A 24688-nucleotide genomic window follows, 5' to 3' on the forward strand; every position below is an offset into this window, starting at 1 on the left:
TTCAAAAAATAATAAAAATTCCCCAGGAATTTCATTATTTACAAATTTTTTTTATAAATTTTTTCGCAATCATTCAATTATTTTCATAAATAATACAATTTTTCCAGGCATTCAATTATTTTCGTAAATAATAAAATTCTTTATAGAAATTCAATTATTGTTTTAAGTAATAAAACTCATTGCAGAATTTCAATTATTTTTAATACAATTTTCATCGAATTTCTAGAAATTTTTTTTAAAAATTTAATTAAAATTCATCAAAAGAATTCAGTTATTTAAAAATCTATAGATAAAATTCTTTATGAGAATTCAATTTTAAGAAACATGCAATTATTCAATAAATTCTTATTTTTAAATTTAAATAATTGAATTCTAGTAGAATTTTCTCATAAACATTGATTGAAAAATGGATTTCAGTTAAAATTTTAGATTATAATTTAATATTAAAAGCATTAGAGTGTAAATTTTAAGAAATAATTGAATTTTGAAATGTTTTTTCAAATTAAAATCTTTGAAAATTTGAATTTTTTATATTTTTAAATAACAATTCTGTGGAATTAATTTTTTTATTGAGAAACTTTAATTGCACATTTATTTTGAAATTATTTAAAGTTTTTATTTTCTAATATATATTTAATTGAAGAATTTATGAATAATTAAAATTTTGTTAAATTCAATTGTAAACAAATAAATTTGAAACTTCTTAAAGAACTTTTTAAAAAATTATTAAAAACAATAGATTTATAGAAGATGTTTAGTTCTTAAAAATTTTATTTAAATTCGTTGATAGAATTCAATTATTTGACAACTTGTTAATAACGATTCTTTATGGGAATTGAATTTTAAGAAACATTCAATTATATAATAAATTATTTTTTTTTGTATTTAAATAATTGAATTCTAATAAAATTTTCTAATAAAAATTGATTTAAAGAAGAATTTTAGTTAAAAATTCTTATAAATAATAATAATTGAATTGTAAATGATTTTATCACTCGGTCATCTTTAATTATTATTGTTAAACATGAAGAAATCGATCACTCCGAGTTGAAGACTCGGAGCAATCGATATCTTCATGTTTTATAGTTGAGAAAAATTATATTTATAGTTTTAAGTAAAATGTTCTTTTATTTGACTCGGACTGGTTATATTTTGTTTTAGTAATTGGTCCGTAAATGGTCCGTCATTTTTCATTTTTGGTCCGTAAAGTCCGTATTTTTAAATAATTTTACTGATTCGAGCCCTAAGAATCATTTTAGTAAAATTTTATAAAAATTTTTTTTAATTATTTTTTTGTGTGGGGGGGGGGGGTATTATTTATTATATTAACCCTACAAGGTTTTTTTTATTTTTTTATTTTCTATAATTATTTTTTTTGTGTGGGGTTTATTATTTATTATATTAACCCTACAAGGTTTTTTTATTTTTTTATTTTCTATAATTATTTTTTTTGTGGGGGGTTTATTATTTATTATATTAATATATAATTTATTTATTTTTTTATTTTCTATAATTATTTTTTTTGTGGAGGGGGTTTTTATTTATTATATTAACCCTACAAGGGGGGGGGGGGTTACCTCTACCATCTAAGCGGCTATTTAATATATATTGGCGCAAAATTCAAAAAGAGAAAAATTCTACTGATTTCTACAATAAATTTACTGACTGTTCAGTAGATTTTTTTAGCTTAAATTTTTTCACTCGCTAGAATCATTCCAGTAAACTTTCTATAGAATTTTTCTTTTTGACTGTGAGTTGTTTCCTTCTCGAGATGAAATAAGTGATTAAATTATTGATTTTTTAATATAGGATTTCTATTTTTCGATTTTCTTTTATATATATATATTAAGGTATATCAGAGTGCCATCTTGAAATCGAAGAAAACCAAAGGAATCAAGAGGGAAAGATTCATGCGGATCGGTTGGATAACACTGGCTGGTATATAAAATGTCGGAAATTACAGGGTATTATCCGCAAGCAGCGCGAGGATATGAGATTCGAAGTAGATAGTTGGATAGGGGTCCATACGGTTCGCTCGTCTATATAGAGCACACGCGTTTTATATATAAGGTCGATTTTAATAGCGGTTTGATTACAATTATGAGGGCCCCTATAATGGTGCCCAGTGCTCATTACCTCGCTAAACTGGAACTAATTATTATGTTTTGCAGTATACCTCAAGAAAAAAAAAAGGAAAGAAAGAAAAAAAAAGAAATATTAATCTAAAGGTGGTCGTACCGACCATTAAAATCGCTGATATAACTTGTTGTTCGAATTTTATTCAATGCAATTAAAGAACACTTATTTAATTAGGCACACACATACATTAAGCGCAAAGAGGACGACGAGTATGAAAAAAAAGGTAGCGTCCTAAAAAGAATCTAAAAACGTTATAACAGTACCAGAAAATCCATTATGCTGTACGATAATTATAAGGGCCTTTTATCATCACAATACATTTTAATTGGTCTCTATTCCGTTTTATGAATTCAAAACATTTTTACTGGTAGCAATATTTAAGAAGAAAAAAAAACAGTAAATGCGTTATTATTTTGTTTTCATTGCTCTTTTATTTGTATATTTTTATTGATCTTCTATATTGCTCTCTTTGTCAATGTTTTCATTTCGAACATCTGTCAGAGAATTTCTTCTTTTTTTTTCTATAAACTTTATTTTTGTTATCTTTTTAGAATATATTATAGTCACTCTTGAAAGCTGTTATAAAAATTGAAATTCTCTCAATTCAGAATTTTGTAATTACGTCATTCTTTTACGACCGAATGTGGATTAATAAAATAAATTAGCATGACTGAAGAGTGAGAAATAAAATGCTAATGATTTCTTCTTTCCATTCACTGCGCGCAGGAAAAAAAAAGGTTTTTTAATATACTTTTGTCTATTTTTTTTTTGCATAAACATTTATTTCGTTGATTGAAACAAAATTTAATTGATTAAAATGTAATTGGGTGAGACAAAATATGATTACTTGGATCCAAATATTTGATTTATCAAAAAAAAATTTGATTGTTTGAACCATAATTTGATTAAGTTTTAATCAATTTAGTTAACTAAAAGCAAAAAAAGAAAAAATACAACAAAAAAAGGCAAAGAGTGGAAGAAAGTATAAAAGAAAAATTCAAAATTAGATGAAGTTGCGGATATTCTGAGTGCCACATATGGGAAGATGCCGACTTGGAGGTATTAACACCTCTAAGGATTTATGGTATTAGAGTGAGGTTCCCTGCGGCATGGCGGCGTGTTCTCCACTCTTCCAAAGGCCACTGCAACAAATGGGCTCAATTTTCTATTTTGTAACACTCTCAACCCTTTTCTTCGTCACGATTTTTGGCTCCATTTCACCACTGCGTATTTCTCACAAGTGTGTTTCTCGCTTGTCAGTCTCAAATTTCATCTTCGAATTATGACTCGCTAACAGTCTCATTTCTATTAATTAATTTCAATTTCTTTAAATTACAAAATCTTGAAAAAAAACAATTTCATTTTAACATTTAATGAATTAACAATAAATAGGAAAATAATAAATTATATCTATAAATAAACTTTTTTTTTAAAAATTAACTAGCAACAATTAGCGCGCCAAAGCGCGCGGCTAACTTCTTACTACTTTTTCCTAAATATAATTAGCAATTTTAAAAATAATAGAATTTAAAAATTTTCTAATTTAAATTTTTGTTGAAAACACAAAAAATTCAATTTTTTGGAGAAATTACAAATAATAATTGCAGAAATTCAATTATTTAAAAAAAAAAATTGTTCTTATAAAATTCAACTACGTTCAAAATTTCAAAAAAAATTCTCGTAAAAATCCCAATTATCTTTACAAATAACAAAATTCTTCTTCAAAGTTCAATTACTTTTATAAATGTAAAAAAAAATTCTTGTCCTAATTTCAATTTTTTTCAAAAATTTGTCTAATTTCAATGATTTTCAATATCTATTGTTTTAATAAAATTTCCCAAAAAGAATTCAATTATTTAAAAAAAAAAATTAATAAAATTGTATGCAAACATTTAATTATTTTCATAAATAATAAAAATTTCAGACAAATTCAATTATTTTCATGAATAATTTTTTTAACGAATTCAACTTTTATTTTCATAAAAAATAATTTAAAATTCTAGAAAATAGTAATTGAATTAAAATGATGAAAATAATTTTGATGAAGTTACAGTATCAATATTCTTATAATATAAAATAATGATTTTATTACTTGGTCATCGTTAATTATTAGAAAACATGAAGATATCGATCACTCCGAGTCTTCGACTCGGAGCAATCGATATCTTCATGTTTTATAACAATACTTTTATAAGTTGTTTAATTTAAAAAAGGTTTGAATTTGAATCTTTTGAATGTCTTAATTCCTCTGGAAAATCCTGTTTCAAAAATAAGATTAAAAATATAGGAATTGTGCAAATATGTTTCTTCTTTTTCTAAAACAAAATAATAATTTTGTTAAAAAAATTGTGATTCATAAACAAAAATAATGCAAAATAAATAAATTTTCTATTTTTTAATCACAGTTGTTTAACAATTTTCTAATTTTGTTTACAAGTAAAGAACAAAAATTTGCATAAATTTCAATTTGACAAACCATAATATTTAACTAAATTTTAGTCTTTTTAATGAAAAGAAGTGACAAAAATTCTTGATTTCTATTTGTCATTACAATGATACAAAATTGTTTAAATAATTAAAAGATTCTATTTTGTTATTTTTATTTCAGAAGGAATATGTCTTAAGGTTTTATTTATCACCTGCAAAAATTAAAAAGGAATTTCCTTAAAAAACAAGTAAATTATTTATTTCTTTACAAAAATTTATAATTAATTAATTAACAAATAATTTTTTTTATATCTTCTTTGAAGGTATCATAAAATATTCTTTTGTTTCATAAACATAATTTTTAAACTATAAAATAGAAAATATGATAAATGAAATTAAATTTCACAAACAATTTTAAAGAAATAAATTAATATTGTTGTGTTTAAACCAGTTCGCAGTTTTAACTTAATTTTTGTTTGCTTCTCAACTTTTTTTACTAAATTTTCTTTTTCAATGTTTTGAATTTTAATAATTAATGCACTGAAAATTATGAAATTCTTGCAAAGCTTTTATCCAAAAATTTAAAAATAATTGAAGTCATTTGACGAATTTCATCAAAAATTTTTTCAAATAATATTAAATTCTTTCGAGAAAAATAAATTGAAATTGTTGTGGAAATAATATTGAATTCTCGCAAAAAAACTATTATTTATAAAAAGAATCGAATTCTTCCAAAGAATGTTATTAAAATTATTGAAAATAATTTAATTCTTAAAAAGAATTTTATTATAAATTTTTTTAAATAATTGAATCATCTTTTCGTGAAATTTTATTAAAATTGTTTTGAAAATAATTGAATTCTTGCGATGAATTTTACTGTTTATAAAAATAATTGAATTCCTCCAAAGAATGTTATATTAAAATTTTTGAAAATAACTTAATTCTTATCATTAAAAATTTTTTTAAATAATTTAATTCTTGCAAAAAATGTTATTAACATTTTTGAAAATAATAAACAAGAATAGTTAATTATGTAGTTAATAGGTGAATTTTTTAAATTTTGAACCTGAAATTATTCAACAATTAATGTATTTGAAAATATAAAATTTTAATTTGCAAAATAATAAATGGAACATTAACATTTACTATAGTAATTAATAATTATTACATTTATTATTATAATCATAAGAATGTAAAGAACAAAAATTATAATTTATCTTTAAAAAATGGTTTATAATTATTATTTAAATGTTTGTAAATATTTTCATTATTACTTGATATATACACAGCCTTCGCAAAAATTTTCAAAAAATCTTCAAGTTTTCACAATATTTTTTCAAATCCTTCAAATATCGCAGTAAATTGCATTAATTTTCTTCAGATTTGAAGAAAAATCTTCCAATCTGGCAGCACTGCTTGTTACAGTGAAATTCTATAAATTGTTCACCAGATTTTATATAAAATCATTTTAGTAAAATTCTATAGAATTTTATCCATAATTATTATTATTTCTTAAGGAAGGGGGTGGTTGCTATTAGTATATTTACCCTATAAGAGGGATTTGCTTCATTTCGTCTATAAGCAAATTTCCATGACATAATATTCGAGGGAGGAGGGGTAAAAATTATTTAATCACAGAAGAATAAAGATCCACTATAATATATTCATTAATTTAATATTTTTATTAGAGATGAAAATTGACTTTTAGTAGAGAAAACGGATATGTACTATCGGAGATGACCTCTGATTTTATGTATATTTACCGATGAGATCGTGAGATAGTCAAACATTAACATGAAGAAGAAAAAAAAAATCTGTAACGGGCGGACTTCTTTGTAGGCGGTGACGACTCTTGATGACTTTCTCGTACCGTGTGCGATATTTTCTGTATATAGTTAAAGAACTGCCGTGTGAACGCGATCCAATGTTTGGTGAAATAGTTTGACGGCGTTACATAATTATGAAGTAAACGTTGACTGTCTTCCTTCAATCCCATATGGAATGAGTAAACATTGTCAAGATCTTGAGATATAGAAATTTCAACCCAGTTCACTCCTTCTTCTCTGCTGGTGATCGAAACTAAAATTGAATTCGAAACATTGGTTTCCTTGTCTCTTCACCAACAAACAATGATCGATCGATCGACAGATCTTTACGAGAGTTCAACTGTCAAATTTAATGTAAATTCATGTGGAGTTAATTCTTTTTTTAATGATGAAAAAAAAGGGTAGGAAATATTTCCGAACTTGTTGTAGATATATTTTAGCATCGTTTTTTAATAACTTTTTTGTTTTGTTCTTTTTTTGCTGTTATTTTTTTTCACTGTCATCTTTATCAGTAACGATAATAAATACGTGTTCAATTGACACAGTTTTTCTAAGAATATCAAATTGAGACGAAAAACGTTGCTTCGCAACTATTTCGATACGTGTTTTGTCTCAATTTGATATCCTTAGCAAAACTGTGTTACTAAAATAACGTTTAATTTTTTTAGAGAGAGAGAGAGAGAGAGAGTGAGAGAGAGACAGACAAAAATACCATATATTTATAAAATAAAATGATCAAAACTTTCCAGTAATTTTTCTATCATTTCACTGAAATTATTAAGCTGCAATAAAAAAATGAGACGAAAATAAAATTGCAGAAGAATTTTGTATGGAATAACCTAAATGTATATATACGTACATATATAAACGTTTGAAAAGTATCAAATAACACTTTGCATGAGGAAACGGTGCTCATGAGGTTATTATTAAGGATTAAGGAAGAGCTAAAAATCAAGTAAAACTCGAGAGCCAATCTCTAATCTCGATCGTTTTGCTTTTCCCGTAAGAATATCGACCATTAACCTTTGCGTTTAACCTTTTCCTAAATTCTAATGCTGGCCTTCTCTCTTTCTCTCTTTTTCTCTCTCTCTCTCTCTCTCGTTCATAAGGTACATATAACAAGTTGTGGCTCGAGGTGAAGTATCTTATATTCGCCGGAGGATCATCACGGAAGAGCGACGCGGTACCATCGTATGTCTCGGTCACGAAGGGGCCATCTCGTTATAGGGCGGTCCAAATACCAAGCAAATTGGCGCGACTCCCACACTATCGTTTCGTTTAACTCGCGCGCGCGCGTATATATATATATATGTATATAAGATACCAATTCTCAAACTTTTTAAAAGAAGGTGGAGGTGGCAAGGTGAATATATACAATGCGTCAGAATATAATAACGAGGCATATGTACACCGCGAATATACAGCAAACACACACGCACTCACAAATTCAACATGCGTGTGTGTCATTATATATTACGTTACGCTTACGCGTATGTAATTGCGAACACCGTCCACGAAAGCGTTTGATTTATGTCTTCATAGGAAATGTTCATTGAGAATGCGTGGGACTCTGGGTCCCCCCAATGAAATGAGCATTAACGCACTGACAATGAGAAAAAATCTCAAAAATTGGCTAATTTTTTTTTTTAATTATTGTTTTACTACACAGAAAAAATGATATTCTAATTTTAAGTAGTGTTTCTTAAAATTAGAATGTCGTTCTTTCTATGTGTATCAATTACAAATATAACAAAAAATATTACAACAATTAAATGGAAATAAAAATCTCATTCCAACTTCGTACACGGAGAGAAATATCTGGGCTTTTTAGCATGAAAGTTCTTCATACTACGATTGCAAGAGACCTATGCGATTTCGGTAAAAGTTTTCTGCAAAGTGATTGGTCGGCCCAGTCTCTGGGCGTGGCCTAATAGCCAGTTGCAAGAGTCTAATACCGAAAAAGCATAGGATTCTTGCAATCGCAGTATACTGTTTTGCAGTTATAGTATACTAACATTTCATACTTTTAAAATACAAAGCATTCATGCTATAAACGATTGATTTTTCTCTCCGTGTACAATGTGAAATCTTAGTTAATTCACCTTTTTGGTGAATCCGAGAAAATGACAAAAAAAACTGTTTGTCTTTAAGTCTTTAAAAACCTAATGCAATGTAACTAATTCTTTCATCTAACATCACTTCTTTGGTAAATAATTAGAGTTCTTTTTTAACTCTGAAGGCAAAAATTTATTATTTAAACAAATTATATTAAAAAATGACTTGTCAGAAGTAAAACTTGGTTAAATCGACTTAAAGAATTTTTTCGAAAAGGTATGGCGAGTAAGGTAGGGTAATATTTACCTTGTGTAATATTCATTCCTCGATAATTCGAATTTGTAATGCTGAATTTAACTGTAATTTTTAATAGTTGCTCTAGATACGGTAACAAATCAATAAAGAATTTAAAAAAAAAATTTTTTCACACTTTTTATTGTATATTTATAACTATTGTCAATATATTGCTAATTTATAACAATTTCAATAACAAAATAGAGAAAAGCAATTTTTTATAAATTTGTCAGCTTTTATTAGCATTATTTAATGTTAAATCAATGAATAAAATAAAATATTAAATTAAATTCACTGTAAAAAGAAAGGTACTAATTTCGTACCAATTTTTGATACTAAATCGTCATTTGGTTCTATTTTAATACCGAAAATCAGCTCTAATTTAGAACCTTTTATTTACAGTGTTGGCTATGGTTATTATTAAACATTGTTTAAACAATTAATTGTTGTTGTATATTAAATTTTTGTCCATTACATATAAAAAGATGCAGTTTCTTTCTAATTTTGCAATTTTCGGACCTACTTGTAATAAACGATAATTTTTAAATGTCAAATTGCTATTTTAGCAATTGTTTAAACAAATAATTCTTGTTATTTAGTAACTTTTTTTCTATTGCACCTAGAAGGACGCAATTTTTTTCTAATTTTCTAACTTTTGGACCTTCTTATAATAACCGATAAATATAAGATGTCAAATCGCTATTTTATAAATTATTTAAACAAATAATTGTTATTTATTAAATAGCAAATTGACATTTTATATTTATCGGTTATTATAAGTGGGTCCAAAAATTGCAAACTTAGAAAGAAAACTGCATCTTTTTATATGTGCAATGGGTAAGAAGCTATAATAAATAACAACAATGGTTTATTTAAACAGTTTTATGCAATAGATGTAAGCAGTTTAACTAAATTTCTTATTTGGATTATTAATTTAATACTATATAATTCTAAAAAAAAGTTAATTGTTTTATATAGAAATTTGTTGATTTCTAGTTTTATTTGAAAATGCTATAAATAATCATTAATAAATTGTTTAAACAAATGAAAAATATATCGTAACATTAATAAATTAGATTACTAGGCAACATAAAACATTATTTCAATCTATCTATTTTTAGAAATTTAAAATCAATTTATATATTGCAATAAATATGCAAGTAAGATAATACAATTAACATCTGATAGAAAATAAACAATGAGCAACTGTACAAATAAATTGAATTTCAATTTTATAACAAGAACTTTATTAGGTTAAACAAAAGATAAGTACTCTTCTATAGTAATCGACAGTTTTTGCTGATGTCACCAGTGTAAATATTAAAATAATTGTTATTCAAATATATTGTTTAAAAATTATTAAAATCTTTGTAAAAATTCTTTTTCTTTATCGTAACTAATAATAATAGTAGATGAAATATAATCAATTTTTTTACTAAGAAAATGAAAAATAAGAATTGTTAATAAATAAATTGTTTACAACATAATTATTATTATTCTTATACTTTGTTAATATTATCAATGAAATATATGATGTAATTGTTCCTACAGGGCTTTGTTTTAGCCCTAGGAACTTTGATTATTATAAATAAATGAATAAATAACAACGAATAGTTGAAGTCCACAACGTTCATCAACGAAAAAGGTTTTTTAATTTATTCGAATATTATATTTTTGTAAAATATACAACAATTATTATTATTAAAATATAAATAAAACTCCCTTTTTAATACATTTTTTTGACAGTATTGTTGCTTTATCCATTTTTTTTCTATTAATTAACACTTATTAAAACACTTTTTTCATTGATAAACGTTGTGGACTTCAACTTGGTTAAATAACAAGTAATTTTTTATTTTCATTTTAATGTTAATAACAAATAAGGTACCAAAATATTCACTAATTAACATGAAATAAATATTTCCACATAAAAACAACAAATCAATAATAAATTTAAACTGTAAAAGAAAGGCAAATTAAAACATAATTTAGAACCAATTTTAGGTACTAATCTACATTTGTTTTATTTTCGTACCTTAAAACTGCTTTGATTCAAAATCACTTTGCTCTAATTTGACAACTTTTCTTACAGTTTATTACAAACAGAAAATAATTACAGTATGTTGTGATTTGCTTTAATAAAAATCCATAATAATATACAATTATTTCCCGAAACAAATCAACATTAGAAAATAATTAGTTTTAAAAATGCTTTTTATAAACAGAAATAAATAGAAAAATTTGGCACAAATAAACATAAGAAACAATCGGGATCCTTCAAACGAGTCTTGTAGCCATTTTCGCAATTTACTGTAAAATAAAAATAAATTTTTTTTTTTGAAAATAATATTTTTAAATTTCAGAAGATTAATAATAACTTGGATCGTCGTTCTACATTAAAATCAATTGACACTTTTTGTAATACAAATAAAAAAAACAGGTTTTCCAAATTATATTTTTACTTTTAATTTCAGTAAAATCTGTTAATAAATCACTTTTCAGAAATAAAAAAAAATTTTTTTTTTTGCAATTATAATTTTATTTTTAAAACTTAATACAAAAACATGTCAATAAATTATTTTTGTGAATTTAGAATTAAATAAATTCCTTTTTAAATTACATTTGTCTGAAAAGTAGTGAAACTTTTGACAAAAATAATTATTTAAAATTTTAAAAGTAAAATTTACCTTGAGCCCTTTCTTCTGAAAAATAAACTCCTTTAGTCGAAATAGTCGTTACAAGAAACCCAATTATTATTATTAAGCGCCAAAAAAACATTGTTTGTCAATTTCTTTTTGATTTTCTTCTCTTTTTCAATAATTTTTATTTTTCTATTAAATTTTTTTTTTATAGAATTTTTCTTTTAAACAACCTTTGTTTAATACATCGAATCGGAGAATTATTTCAAACTATCTTTTTTATATCAATTTCAATATATATATGTTTTTTGTATATACTATATATTACAATAAATATGCAAGTAAGATAATAAAATTAACATTTAAGAGAAGAAAAACTTTGAGCGCAACTGTATAAATACATTGAATTTTAATTTAATAACGAGAATTCTATTATAGGTTAAACAGAAGATAAGGTAAATGCTCTGCTATAATATTAATCGACATTTTATGCTTATTTCACCATTGTAAATATTCTTGGGAAATTCCCGAATTTAATTTCTCGAGAATTTTCCAGATTTGAGATTTTTTATTTACTTTTGATTTTGACTTTGACACGGACTTTAAAGACTTTGATTTTGATTTTCACTTTGACTTTGACCTTTATATCCAAACTGACTTTCTCTTTAAGTTTGACTTTCATTTTCACTTTAATTGTCAAAGTCAAAGTCAGAGTGAAATAGATGAAATAAATTACATAAAATTTTCCAATTTTTTCCCGAAAAAATCTCCTTTTTTACCTAATAACACATATATATGAAATTATGAACCCTGATTTTTATTTTAAATATACAAAAGTAGTATAAGCAGATTTATAAAAATCAGTAGATTTCATTTTGTAGAAATTATGAAGTAATTCGCTAATAAAGAAAAGTCTGAAAGTGAATACTTTTAAGAAAAGCTTTTTTTTTCTCCTTTTTTCAACAAAAAAAAAAAGAAGAGTATGGCAAAAATAATTGGATTATTAAGAATAAAATTCTGTCAGTGATCACGATGCGTGGTAAATTATCCCTGGTGTGTTAACTGTTATTAGTTATACTCCACATATCTTTTGACATTTGTAGAGGATAGGCTTGTCCAATAATTAGGCGGTTTGGAAAGCATCTACAGGGGGTCCCATTCTGGCCAGAGACTTTAAACGTGGGCGTGTGCTGTGAACACGACTTAAATTGTAGTGAACCAAATCGAAAGAGACTTGTTAATCAGATATAAAAAAGTCTAATTCAAGTTTCATTTTCTCAATCATATTCTTAATGAATTGAAAAGATAATTAAAATTTTTTTTCTTTTACCATACTCACGTATCTGTCCAAGTTTTAAAAAAGAAATGTAACAAAAAAGAAGACATTTATTCTTAATGTACATTTATAATTCAAATTTTTGTTCTTTTTCTCTGAATGTAATATTCACATACTCAAATTTTAAAATTACGTTCTTTTATTTGAAAAAGAATAATGTTTTGTTCGAATATGAATTTTAATTTACTACACAAGTTATTTATTTTCCAAAAGTGGAAGAAAGATTTTCAATTTTTATTATCCATACAAAAGAGGTTAATATTTCAATCAAAAGCTCTCATCTTCAATGACGTCAATTAAAAAAAAAATTGAAAAACTTATTCAAAATTATTCTATCGCTTTGTCAATATTATTTAGAATCAGCGTTCAATAGCATTTACTGTATATGGTACAATTCCCATCGGCTGTTTCAACAATAGAAAAACGTGTACACAAGTTTCAAATGGAAGCAAAAGAGAAATATTTAATGTCTTGTATATTATATTGAATCGATCGGAAAGAATTTAAAATGATTTAAATTGAATCTATCAAAGTGAAAGGTAACTGAGGCACCGCCTATATTCAGTGTTGAGAAGGGCTCTCTTTCGGCGCCATGAAGTTATTTTCAGGGGGCTGCGAGGGGTCCGCGTGCTGACGGGCCATCAGATAAGACTCCGTGTTTGCCTAACCTCTAACCTCCTTTCGCGGTCAAAATCACCGGATGCCCCCAAGTGCCCGTGAAGTGGGTGCACCTCTTGTCACGTGACTGACAGGTTCACCGTGTCTTCTCGTCATCGTGTAAAAGCTCTTCAAGTGCGTCCTCATCTCCACTCTATAGTCTCTATTCTCTTTCTCCATGACCTTCATTTTTTCCTCGGAACAAATAAAGAAAAAGATAGAAAAGAACGCACATAAGAGAAATTATAATAATATTTTAATGAGACGACTAATTTATTATCGAAAAAGTTGCAGAATAATCAGGCACCAAGTTTTCTTACTTTTTCTTTCTCTAAAAAATAAAAAAAAAGTTATCATGTTATAAAGTTTAATAAATAAAAAATTTTTGCGGGATGCTGTTATTTTTTTTTGCTGAATCCAACTCAATTAACTTGATACAATGACGAGTCAATTTTTTAATTCACATGTGTTGGGAATTGAACTTGATGTTGAACGAGAATGAACAGAAGTGTGATCGCACATATATTTAAATCCAAACGAGATATTTTAATGAAGATGAGTGTAAAATGGTGAATGGCGCTAAAGGATTCGGATCCAACTTGCTGTTGTGGCCAATCGAGTAATTACTCTCGGGTAATTAGGAGTTCGCTCGAGGTGTGTGCATTAATCAACATTAAATTGATTTGTTAGCTGCGGCTGAAAGGGGAGACGCCGCTCTCGGGAAGGTGCAACGCAGATCCCAACGTCGCACATTTATACCAAAAGGAAGTTGCAAATTCAATGAGATCCTGTTTCTTTTTGTCTTTTTGACAAAAAGAAACAGGATCTCATTGAATCTTAAGAAACAAGTAAATTGCTCAGCACAATTAGAAATGGATAAAAGAAAAGAAAAAAGGAAGTAAAAAATATATATCTATAACTTTCCAGTGTATCTAAAAAGATGCTTCTTTATAGTGGAGTTCAAAATGTTTGTCGATTCGATTAATCACGAATAGATAGCAAACCGCTACAAAAGTTTTGCTTCCTCCTATAAAAGAAGACTTCTTTTTATCAATCAAATTTCAATTTACGAATCATTAATGACCTTTGAGAGTTTCTCGGTTGTCATTAGATGACTTTTCTAGGAAAACTATATGGCGAGTTTCATAAGATGCGCGGTATAATAACAATAACAAGCTCGCAGGATTTTCACAAGGCGTTGCAACATCCCTTTTGATTGCGGCATTAACACGCGAAGAAACCTCGAATCCTCGTTTCTTGGAACCTGTCTAAGAAATCGGAGAGAGAGAGAGAGAAAGAGGAAAAAAAACAGAGAAAAATTTATCCTGATGACATCGACTATCGCATATCTTGTTGCTATCGAGTGTATCATGGACAATGCTTCATTAGAGCATTGTCGATGCACAATATCATACAATTAGCCTGCTCGCACATTGGCCCCGCAAACTTTAAAAGGCATCGGGTTTCGATTCCTCCGATCAGCATCAATCGATATGATGATCTTTCGATCAGTCCGTTATGCATTTATAGCTCACATAATATGCTCCTTATGGCCGCACCTATACATCTCTCGATGAAAATCTTCCCTCATCCTCGCGAGACCCTTTCAATCAAAAACTATCTATGTAATCAGATCCTGTCCAACTTTTTTTCTGTTCAGAAAACTTATCATCAAATCTAAAAAAAGGAATATTAAAACATCAAACACCAAAGTCGATATGTAACCTGTTTAAAAATGCGCACAATTAATATTTGTCGGTACGCGGCTTTTTTTTCTGGAGAATTTAATTTTGTTCTAGAATGTTTGCCATTCTTGAAAATTAGCCTCATGTTTAAGTCTTCTTTTTTTTATCGACGATTAATAGGACCGGTATCGGGGTGTAATCAATTTTTCCAGAATTTCACATTCCTCATTCTTTGCTGTTAGATTCTTTTCAATGGCGCGCAAAAGTTTCTCGGAAACGAAGGATCTTGATAGATAGGGCATTAACAATCTCTTTAAAGCGGCATACAATCTGTTGTGTTGCGTTTCGTTTTCTTTACGCGTGATAGTTCCTAATGATATTGCGCATAGTGTTTGCGCGAGAAAGAAACCAATGGATGCTGCTATCCGGGATCTTCCGTCACGACAAAGTCAGGCTAATGAAAATTCCGGTAAAGCATATGTATATATATGTATATATAAAAGAGATGCTAAAGATGGAATGCGGTCCAATTAGAGGACGATCGTTTATTTTCTCTCTCTCTCGCTCTTTCTCTTTGAATACTATGAGCGAGAATTGGTTTATTACGTCGAACAGAGAGATACGATTCTTCTCCTAATCACTTATATGTATAGGATGCCTTGAATCTACCGGCAGGTGCCTTTCTATTGATCCTCTCGCAGAAAAATCATCATTTAAATTATAGTTCCCATTATAATATTCATTCTGCTTTTGGTATTATTTCCATCTATTCATTATGGATTATTTTAATTAAAGGATATCTATTCTTTTTTTTTATCAATATAGATGTAATTAAAAAAACAGTTGTCAAATAATATAAATCCCTTTTAATTAAATTACTGTGATATCCTGCCTCATTACCAGATAAAAAATGTTGTATAAAACAAAGGTAAATTGAAGCATAAATAATTTTGACTTATTGATGGGTTAAAAATATCGGAATAAATCACAAGACTTTTTGAATTCCTGAGACTCTCCATGTCACGTGATTTAATAAAAGGAACAAATTACTCAAGAATAAGTCCATCATCCTAATAAAAATCCTGAGGAGTCATCTTAGCCTAGAAGTCTGAAAAGTCACAAAGTTCAATTAATTGTGTCTTTAGTTGAATTAACCAATTAAATTTGCTATTTGAGCTATTTTCTTGCTAGCTTAAACAATTTTTCAAAGCATTTTCTGAGATACCGAGAATTATTCATTTTATAAATTTTATTTATCCAGAAAAGATTAAATTTAAAAATTCTAAAAGCTAGATGCAAGCTATTTGTTTCTAATCTTACTGCGTAATTTGGGGTGCACATAGGAAGGCTCAGCAATCTTTTAAAAAAAGACACCTGAACCTTCTCAATTAATTACGACCTTCTTAACCATAGAAACCTGACAACTTACTAACTCTAAACTGATTTATCAAAATCCCTTAATATGGAGCGCCAACATTTCATTTGGACTTCTGTCAAGTGTAGAATAATTATACCAAAAGAAAGGAACAACCTACTAGAACTAATCTTGATTTCAAAAACTCGAACAAACTTTAGCCTCTATTGAGACAAAATACAATTATAAAGATTATAATAATCCACTTGGATGTAATAATTGACCTATTTAGATAATATATTCAGCAGTGATGATTTTCAGTAATAAGACTGATGAGAAAAGGTGGAGATGAAGGACGAAGTGTCTGGCCCCTAAGTATCGCGAACTACCGGGTTCACTGGACGATTGGTTTAAAGGAGTCGGTAATTGGTGTGGACAAAACAGTAGGTAAAAGGGAATAGATTCCCACAGTAGCGTTCGCGAGGAGTAAGAGAGTCCGAATGAGAATGAGAGAGAGAGAGCCTGGAGTGGTTCGAATGCAATCGAGGAGGGCAAGGGCTTCATTTTCATTATCTCAGTTGCCGACCACTATGTGAAGGGCTGATTCTTCTGCTTCGCTCCGCTGGTATGGCATCCACCTTCATCATTCGCGGTAAAAGTTATAACTCGATTATGCGTCTAACTAGCAATTTCAATACTATTAAGAGTCGGACGGTAGTGCGCACGGGGCCACCTTGACTAAAGCCGCAAATATATCGTCCCCGTGCAAAAACTCCGCCATTGCATGAGAGATGAACAACGGACAATAGATGGTCGGCCTATCTCTATACGCATAATTCAAACGAACGCTGCGCGAATTGAATCCACGGTAGCAGCTTCGGTCCTTTTCTTACTTCCACTCCTCCTCCTCCTCCTTCACCTCTCATTCTTATGTTTAGTATCTTACTTCTTCGTTACTTTGAATAGAATAAATCAACGGTACGAATAACGTATGCACACTCATGATCGCAACTATGGCGCTTTTCAAAAAGATTAGATGAAACTCCATTTCTTCGGATCGATAAATGAATCTGTGATTAGCCTCGGACCTTGTCGGAAATATTTTTATTTTCCCTATCCATGATGGGGAGGAAAAATGAAATTTTTCCTATCAATGATGACTGTACCGTAGTATTAACGATGTGGGAAATGAATTTTTAGTGATGAAACATGTCGGTGGATACTTTTTGTATCTACAGAAAATCTTGGTCTAAATAGTTAATAAAGATAATGATTTAAAATTTTGCAAATGAAAGAATCAGGTGCTTGATTCATAGATGAGTGTTAAGTGAAATTCGCATGAAATGAAGAAAAAAAATTTGTTTTTAAAGTTGAGAGTGTTTCAAGTAACTAATAACCCTCACGACTGGGATGCACGTGCAAATGCGCCCGCCACTCTAGGCCTCTCGGAATACGAAGGGAATATATCCCGTTGGTTGGCTCTCGTAACGGGCATATCCGCCTTGAAATAAAATCGCCGATAGTATCTCTGCTCAATGAACTCTCCCACGCCTATGAAGCTCGTCCACCCGCTGGTGGGTGTTATATGCGATGTTTGTGTGAGTGTCCGTGAGAGTGAGTTGTATGCGTTTAACAGTACGGGTATTTGGTCATAGAGGTGTACAAGCACAAGAGTGTGTATTTTACTTGGATGCACGTATTTGCGCGAGCTGCGTGTGTTCCATGGGGCAAGATTCAAGTTCCAGGGTCCATCGGAGATTCGACCCCCGACCCCGGCCGTATTTGCCACACCCGCGCACTCTGATGCTTATGCTTAGACCGCGAAGATATGCTTAGGTGGGGTTCGCCGGCCTAAGCATCTCTCACCTCTCACTCTTTCTTTATCTCTTCTTCCCTCTCACTTTAAAGAACTTGATTTCTTTCTCTATTCTCAAATCCTTGTGTCCCCCTTTCTTCCTCTTTCTCTCCTTGTTCCTCATCAGCTAGCGAGCATCATCCGCGCTATCGTAAAGGTATGTGTGTACACGCGCGGAATTAATAGCCGACCGACGCGGAAAAAATCGCGGTAATGTGATTACGACGCTGTCTTTCGCTTGTTCGTGCTTATTCGACCCGCCTCGAATACGACTTCCATGTGTGGCTGTATATTACACCGCAGTGTGTGCGCGCACCTCTCTTTATTGTATATTAGATTTGCAGCGATCATTTCCGCTCTACGGAAATACCAAGAAGGATGCGGGAGGGTATTTCTTCCTAATCAGCTCTGAAACAAGTACCGCATCTGCGCGATTCTTTTCCCTCGAACGACAACTGCTGGCAATATTTCCAATTGATAAAGATTCAGTTTTGTCCTTTTCCCGCAAAATATTTACTGATGATTTCTGTTTATTTATTACACTAGTCTTTTGCTGTATTAACTAAAGTTATAAATGTTGCACTGTAGAAAGTTTCTTACAAACTGTACTTAATAATTAATACAGCATTCCTTAATACTAACTGTTGCATCTGCAGAACGATTGGAAATTAATACTCCCCTTTGCCTGGTCCACCCATCTACTGGATTTTTTCATTCGAGAAGAGGTTAACTTTAATACCTACTGATTTGATCAGTAATCGAGTTCTAATGATTTGTACTGGACAATAATTGACAGTACACATTTGGATATCAAACCTTCCTTTTGTTATATACCGAAAGTATAGTGTATAAGCTAGGTTATCGACATTTGAGGCGTGGTCACTTAAGTAGTAACTGTAATGAAGTGAGCTTATCTTCGACATCTTCAGTTCCAGAAATGATAACCATAGCAATGGTTGCTAGAGTAATCGTTTTTACAATTACACGATGGCTGCCATGATAATGAAGGACAAACGCTAAAATCTCACCATAACTTTTTCGACCCTTAGCCAAAAAATTCAGCAATATATTCGTCCATCTAAATAATGATACATCATTTTTTATCACAGAAGGAAAAATTTACTCCTCGATTTAACCTTTCGCCCTGCAATTATTAAACTGAACTGAACAATTTCTCGACAGATTTCGAATTCAATAATCCTTGCTCTGTAGGATAAAGAGGAAGGTGATCATAAATAAGGGTAGAGCCACTAATCCTTCTGCAATTCGTTCGCGATCAAAATCACCTTTGTGGCGAATCGATGTTCAGGTGGACGTCCCGGGGAGTTTTGGTCGTTGAAAATCGGTGAGCCTTCGCGTTTACGATAAAGTGCACTAACCGCGCACGTATTAAGAAGATTTAGGTGGTTGACCATTGCCGGTCCATTCTGGTATAAATACCAGAATAATAGCAAGGTTATGGCGTCCCCCCAACGAGTTAATATATGGGGTGATAGCCAGTCTCTCCACCATGGGTGGCCCTCACTGCGTGTAAAATATCATCGCAACTGTACTCCGATAAATTTCACCATATTGAAACGCGCCAGCTGAAAATAAGAATGCAAATTCATATCCATATGGGTTCACATGCTTATCTTATAACTTCGCTCTTTTTCTCCGCCCTCCAATCTATCCATCTGTATTCTTTCATTTCATACCTTTAATTCTCATTTCTCAATTTATTTATCGTTCCTCTCGTGACACTCCAACTTACTCTCTGTAAATTACATTAATTCGCAATTTTAAATTAGATTTATTACCATCATCATATTATTGGTATGACGCTTCTTTCAATATTTAGCAACACGGGAAATGTGTGTGAAAATTTGCACATATTTTTTTCGATGGAATAAAAGTGTTCCGGTCGTGTCAAGTTCGTCTGTTAGGAGACGTAATCTTATTAAACGGTTTATTAGCTGCTCGCTTAGGCTTGTCAACATTTAGACATCTGGCAGACATGGAACATTCTACTTTTACACCGCCTACACCTCTAGACGTGTGCCCCCTTTGCAAGCGGTATAAAGATGATGGAAACACACTTGACCGCAAACTATTGCTCGCTTTTAACTTCTTGACATGATCTAAACTTTCGATTCGCGGTCTATGATCTACTACACAATTACTTTTCTACTAGAACTGTATATGTATGCCTATAAGAGAACTGGGAAATGTTGTTAACGTCCATTACACTTATCCTCGAAGATTACCATTTTCAGTTCTCACATTCTCGATCAGATTAGATCCATTGCGTGTAATATGACTTCTACTTAACTTAATACGTATGTGCAAGTTTTAATCTTGTTCCGTGAATTTATTCCAGAAGCAGTTTCTTAAATTCCTCAGGGTATGATGCATCTGATATTAATACGATTCATTTCTCAGTTTATGAAATTAAAGGGGCGGCCGGTTTGTATTAGATTTCCACTCTTCACTTATACGAGAAACTGTGCATTTTAAATTGTTTAATCATTTCATGAAATTAGATTGCCTTTCAAAATGATGAATTTTCCCTTTCGTAACTTTTATTTAAATTGATTTTAATTTTTGTTTGGATATTATGTAGTTAATTTTTCAACAGACCACAAGATGAATGTCTTGTGTGCTAAACAGACATAATTTCATTTTTAATATAGTTATCAAATCGACATTGCCGTTAATATTTATTGACGTTTCTAAGTTGAAAGCTGTCCGAACATGTTATTCTGACGTTTATAATCCACTTCTCATGCTCCAACTACACAGCACGATTCAGGCACAATTCTATTCCTCTCCTTTGATGGAATATACAGTATATATAAGTAAGAGAAAGATAGAAAGTAGTCACTAATAGCGAAACTCTTGTGTCCATGTCGACACATCGCTCGAGTTCGTGAGATCTTTACCACGAGGTGAACATAACTGAAATTCTCAAATTGTCATCCCTCTCTTCCTCATGCCAACTGTGACTGGGGAATGTTACGATAGAAATGAGTGACGTACTGACGTGAACATTGGCAATATCCCGCTGTGGAATGTCGTCGACCAGATATCTTTCGAGTGACCGATGTGGGTGAATCTTTCTGCTCCAACGAGGCGTGATCAGAGATCCAGTAAAAGTCTAATTCAAGAATTGAAAAAGATACAGAAACAAAAAAAACGAACAGTGGAAGAAAAGTAGAGAAAAAAGATACACAATCTGGAAAAAGCCTCGGCTAATCAGTAATTTATTTTTTAGAATTGAATTTTACCACTTGTCCTTACTGATCACGAATATTTTTATCGCTTATCCGATTTCATTAAATCTCATCCTTAAATTGAAAGAGTACAAGAAGAAATTAAATGAAAGACAAAAATTGCGATTAAATAAATTATCCCAATGGCACTTTGGTTTTAAACGAAAAGATACTTAAACGACAACAAGCACATAGACCAACTCTTATCCGTAAGGATCGACCTGACCAGAAGCATGTTCAATGAAGAAGAGCAGTTCCAAATCACAAGATCTCGATGGATCTCGGTCTTTCGAGCGTGCTATCTGGACCACAATCTCGATCAAATTGGCTGCGAAGTTTCGCACGCTTCTCCCAAGTGGAAGAAGAAGATAGGACACGATGAGAAGTGAGGGAGAGGACACTATAAGTAAACGATACAAAAAAAAGAGGAAAAAAGCGGAAGAAAAAAACAAGTATATGTGAGAAAGATAGAGAGAGGGAAGGAGAGAATCATGGACACCTTCTTGCTCTTGTTTGCCACTGAACGCGTATAATTTCTTAGCATAGGCGTTAATGAGGGGGCTTGGTTCGATCACCATGGGCCTCATGGTTAGAGAACCGCCCGAAGCTGCCTTTCGCAGCTAACTTAAGCTCAACTCTCGCTCTCTTCCTCCCTCGCTCTGTTCAACTTCTTCGAGAAGGTGGTGTGTTCACGAGTTGCCTTGAGGTAGTGCTACCGTGTACCTGAATTCCGATCTGAGCTCAGATACCGCACTCTCGCGCTCACCAAGGAAGTATCTAGATGCCAGTGTATCCAGGATACTGTTCCTTCTTCTTTTTCTTTCTCTTCCTTCTTTTTTTCCCTTAACTTTTGCCCTCTTCTTTTCAGTAAACTTCCACTCTTTTACTTTACTATCCCTGGCACTAGTCCTCGAGGCATTTTTTTCTCAGGCTCTCAACCCTCTCGCTTCTAACTTCTCTCGAAAAAGAAGAAAATCAATTAATATTCTCTTCTTCATTGTTACGCATTAAAAAGAAACGGAATTTAAAATTGTCTCCAAAAATTACATTCGAAAAAGAAATATTGAAAAAAAGAAATTAGCGAGTCCACTCTTGAGCCGAATTTATTAATGTAATGTCGCGTCGTTTGACCTTTGAATGTTTATTTTATTTTTAATTTATTCCTCCCACTATCACTGGGAGAAGTACCCTTCTCGTCTTCCACTGCGCCACGATATTTGTTTTTTTAAAATTCTTTTTGTGACCAAGGAAATCTGAACGCGTACGACGATTGCAACGATTTATTAATAACCCGGTTTTCATTGGCGTTCGATCGCCTCGAAAAATTACGTTCACTGCCTTCGGGACCTGACCCTCGACCTCGCTTGGACCCCAGATATCTCGTAGGTGGTGGAACCAGTTTTTGCACCAAGAGACTTTCAGGATATTCATTTTCATCCGTCGCTATTTCCTCTCCTTCGTATTATTCTTTCTCGCTCTCCTGTGACACTGGGTTGAATTCTTTCTTCCTGAACATATTCCAAGTGAAACAAAACAAAAAAGAAAGGAACAAATTCAAATAGTTCAATTTAAAATATTTTTCAAACATTTTTCATAAATTATGTTAATCTATTTAGATAAATAGTAAAAAAAATGTTGACAATTCCCATGGTCATTGGGCATAATCATCAATGTTCATAGCTACTGACCACATTTCTGACCTGACATCTGACAACATATCACTCAAAATTTTAGGGGTGAAAAATTACGATCTTCATTTTCAGTGTTAAAAAAACTATTGAGAGTAACATTAAGTACAATCAATGAGGAAGTAATTATTTCAATTTCTAAAATTTACCCGGATATAATAATGTAAGATTGTAGGAGTATGTAATTTGTAGATAGGTTTCTATATGTATTTGTAGTATTTGTGGTATATGGTGAAACAGTCAGCTCACAGCTATGTGACCAGAGCACCTCGCTGCGCGCATCTATGCGCATCGCTGGTCGCAATCAACATACCGGTCTGCGAAAAACCAGCCGCTAAGCTAATAGGATTTATTTTGCAATTCGCATGAGATCCACCGCACGTTCCGCGCGCGTCAATGCCGCGCGAGACTCTCTCTCTCTCTCACTCACTCTTTTATATTGAACGAAGAAATTATTCGCGCGAGTCGGATATCTTTTCCAATAGAGCCCATGCTTCCAGGCATAATGGTGCAAGATCATGAAGATCTTTCTTATACAAGAACTTTTCTTTGCATCCTCGCGCAAGGACATAGTTCGAAGTAATCACGCTCGCTAAAGAATTCTTACCAAAGCTCGCCAATGAACTCCAGATTACTGCAGCAAGAGTGTTTTTAACATTATTTCTAAACAGTCTTTGATCTTAGTTGTTGTTGCTGCTACTAGTACAGCTAAGATCAAAGACGAGGAATTTTCAATTGAGGAAGTTAACACCAATGGGTAAAAATATTAAATAAATGGGTTTGAAAGGGAAAAGTAAAAATTTAAAATAAAAGACTCTCTTATTCTTTACTAAAAGACTTCACTTTTCTTAAAATAATTTTACTCATGAAACATTTGGTAAAATAAAATTGTGCAGAGATAAAAATCGATTATGTGAATAATTGAAATAAAAAAATAGATTGGTAATCTTGATAAGGTTAAACTATTCCTATAGGTGAACAATTTTTTTTCTCCATTGAGGAAATGGACAAAAGTTTAACAGCATAAGAGGCAAGCTGTTCATAAAGCACTTGGTATAAATCAGAAGGTTCTCTGGGTCTGCCACCTTCGCCAACCTCCTCACCCGCCCTCTTTCCTCTTTCTCGACCATCTGCGATTCGCCTCTGACTGGCAAAAATTACGATAGCTTGCCAATCCGCCAAAGTCGGTGTCCCAAATTATGTAGTCCCCTATGGGCTCATCTGACAGACGTTCTATTTCAATTCAATGACGACAGCAACTTGGGTTTAAATGACAAAAATTATACTGAATTTTGGAAATTAGTGTTAATTTGTTACCTAATTTACTAATTATTTTTTAGAAAATATTGTAAATGTAAACAAGAATGTAGAGTTTTTTTCTTAATACCTAGTATTCGACAATTCCAATGTGTTTGAAATTCTATTTCTGCCTTCAAATGAAAAATCAATATAGAATGCGAATATTTGTTTATTTTTACAAAA

The sequence above is a fragment of the Leptopilina heterotoma genome, unplaced genomic scaffold (assembly GCF_015476425.1).
Source record: "Leptopilina heterotoma isolate Lh14 unplaced genomic scaffold, ASM1547642v1 Lhet_116, whole genome shotgun sequence".
Lineage (NCBI taxonomy): Eukaryota > Metazoa > Arthropoda > Insecta > Hymenoptera > Figitidae > Leptopilina > Leptopilina heterotoma.